The 2,971-nt window shown below is 36.3% G+C and overlaps 1 long non-coding RNA gene across 1 annotated transcript; it reads right to left on the reverse strand.

Annotated features, from left to right (window-relative positions):
• Positions 1-81: 81 nt before the first annotated feature.
• Positions 82-2,652, reverse strand: LOC109197503 (uncharacterized). The gene is made up of 3 exons (XR_002058557.2): positions 2,471-2,652; positions 1,815-1,841; positions 82-266 (listed from the first exon to the last, which is right to left on the reverse strand). It is a non-coding gene; the product is annotated as an uncharacterized LOC109197503 (long non-coding RNA).
• Between the last annotated feature and the right edge of the window lie 319 nt (positions 2,653-2,971).

Raw genomic sequence — 2,971 nt, forward strand, 5'->3', positions numbered from 1 at the left:
GGATAGAGGGATACAAGATAGAATGGCTGTCAAATTAGATAGAGCAGTAGAGGATAGAGGGATACAAGATAGAATGGCTGTCAAATTAGATAGAGCAGTAGAGATAGAGGGATACAAGATAGAATGGCTGTCAAATTAGATAGAGCAGTAGAGGATAGAGGGATACAAGATAGAATGGCTGTCAAATTAGATAGAGTCGGGAGAGTGATAGGATAGACAGAATTGCTTATAATGATAGAGAGAGAGGATCTTCTGCAGCAGGTCACCTGTAAGACACAAAAGGCCTGGAATTAGTCGTATTTCCAATATGCTTGGATTTACCATATTCTTCAGACTACATGGCACACCTAAAATCCTGTCATTTTCTCAAAAATATACAATGTGCCTAGTGTATCGATTCTGGTTATGCTTACTGACCTCAAATGGGATTTCTGTGGTACACAGAAATCAAAATTCTGTCAAATATTTTAGTAAGACTTCAGTAAACTACAAAGCTGCGCTGCTTGATGTATTGTCAGAGCATTATGGCTACCATAGTCAGGACCCTCGCAGAGTAATTCGTACGGTGCTTCAACATAACATTATGGTGTGTGTACAAGGACCTGGCACGTGCTAAGAGACATGCTTATGAAGCAGATTTCAAACTGATCAACCCATGAAGAGTTTGATGGATTTGTGGATGAGGAATGAACTGAAAAAGTGAGTGTATTGTTCTGTATTTTATGTATTACAACTGAACAGTGTTGAGAGTTGTTTGTGAATGACGAATAAAGTTTGACTTATCTGACTGTTTTGTTTGGCTTAATCTGCCTTAAAAACAGACTTGTTTATTGACATTATGCCTTATAATCTCAAAAATACAGTAAATGTAGGGCTTTAAATATTAAAGAGTTCTACAGTAAATTATTGGACTGAACAGAATGACAATGTTTAACAAATGGTGGTGGAACCTGTTATAAGGACATTTTTGCGTTCTATTAAAACACTAAACTAAGTCTATAAAGTCAAACCAAGACGTGCTGCTACAGTAACTTACTGTAAATATTATATGGTCCTAATAAACCCGCACACTGAGGTTACAGCAGACAGTTTCAGGCCTCCTGCTTTAAACACTTTATATCCATTAAACTCAAAATTATCTATTGACTGGCCAAAAAGAACAAAAAACCTTTCTCACATTTGCCTAAAAACATCTTGATGATCAGCAAGAGCTGTGCGGACTCACTGTACTAAACTAAATCTTCTAAAGTGAGAGAATATTTCAGAAAAACACCAGCATTAAAGTCAAACATGGTGCCATTACTGTGATGGTCCAGAGTTCCTTTACTACTTCAGGACCTACATCAACTCATCAGGTCCTGAGTTTAATCACACTTGGGATTTGCAACAGGAAATTGATCTGAAGCACACAAGCAAGTCCAACTGACTAATCAGAATCTCGACTTTAATGAAACTGAGATCCTTCAAATGATTTCAAAACACTATTTTTGACCTTAATTAAGGCAACTCTGAAATTAAAGTGGACCAAAATCCCCCAGTGATGTAAATCAGTCATTACTAGTTACTATAAATGCTTGATGGTAGTTGTTGCTATCAGGGCTTTCACAGCTGGGTATTAGAGAACAGATAGATCTGGTTTGGTTTTCTCTGCTTCATACATGAAATCATCACTTTAAAACTGCTTGTATTTGTACTTATCCAGGTCGTCCTTGTTAGAAGATTTGAAACATGTGACAAAAAACCATAAACAAAATAAATCTGCAAGGAAGAAAGACTTTTCCCAGCACTGCACCTCAGACAAAACCTTTACTTACCAGACTTGAGACGATCAGATCAGCAGTCTAGACAAAGGAACCAAAACATCAGATCACTGTTTAATGATTCAGACTGTTGAGCCTCTTCGCACACAATCCAATTTACTGTGACATTAAATAACTAGTCAAATCCTCCATTTCTTCATGCCTTTATGAACTCACTGTAGTCTAAAGAGGGCACAATTTAATTGCAGAGTCTCAGAATAGGCACCAATATTTGTTGGCACAAATGCAGGATATACCAAATATTTCGTACACAGAAGCTTTGTGGCTCCAACATTTTCTATCACAAGTCAGTTCTAATAACATGTGAAGAACGACAACTTTTAATTTTTTTGTCTGCTACTTAAATCCACAAACATAAGGAGAAAATGAACAACTGTATAAAGACATCTGACATTTAACTATGTTTGGATTTAATAAGCCATAAGAAATTTAAATCATACATAAATGGGCTACTAAACTTCAGGGACATTTTCAGGGACAGTCAGAGGCCCTGTGTGGGGGCTTTGCTGCTACAGGTCACAAATCTTGTGTTTTTGCCAATCAGTAAATGGAAACGTATCACAAAAAGTCAAACTACTGTATGTAACTCGTCAAATGTGCTACGCAATGCCAGGTTCATACTGCTTCAATTACAATCACTGTTTACTTACCAGCAAAGGCAAAACCAAAGATCTCTTTCACTCTGTGTAACAAAAGACAAAGCACAAAAATACAGAATGAGAAAACTCAAATCAGCATCACAGTCAATACTACATCAATCTGTGTAGTCCAAAAGATTCAGTACACTTCTTTGTTTACCACAGCAACAAACAACTCACCTCTTTTTTCTACACCTTATTAAAGATTACTGTCTTCATTATGGTAAAATGTGGTTTCATCCATTTGTAATAAGCCACACAAGTTTCTCAGCTATGTGATAGCTCTAATTTCATAAGCAATGATTTGCTACACCTAGCACTGCACACTTTATCAAATTCTGACATCACAATTTCAAAGCATGAACAATCATAAATGAAAGATTGGGTGATATATTTGTAGGCTTTAACATTTGAGTTGGTCTGCATTCAAATTCTGCGCCCTAAAAATATTATCACCTGCACACAGTATCATTTAATATGCTGTTGTTTTAAATATCTACATATCATATTAAT

This window comes from Oreochromis niloticus, linkage group LG9 (genome assembly GCF_001858045.2).
Source record: "Oreochromis niloticus isolate F11D_XX linkage group LG9, O_niloticus_UMD_NMBU, whole genome shotgun sequence".
NCBI classification, from domain to species: domain Eukaryota; kingdom Metazoa; phylum Chordata; class Actinopteri; order Cichliformes; family Cichlidae; genus Oreochromis; species Oreochromis niloticus.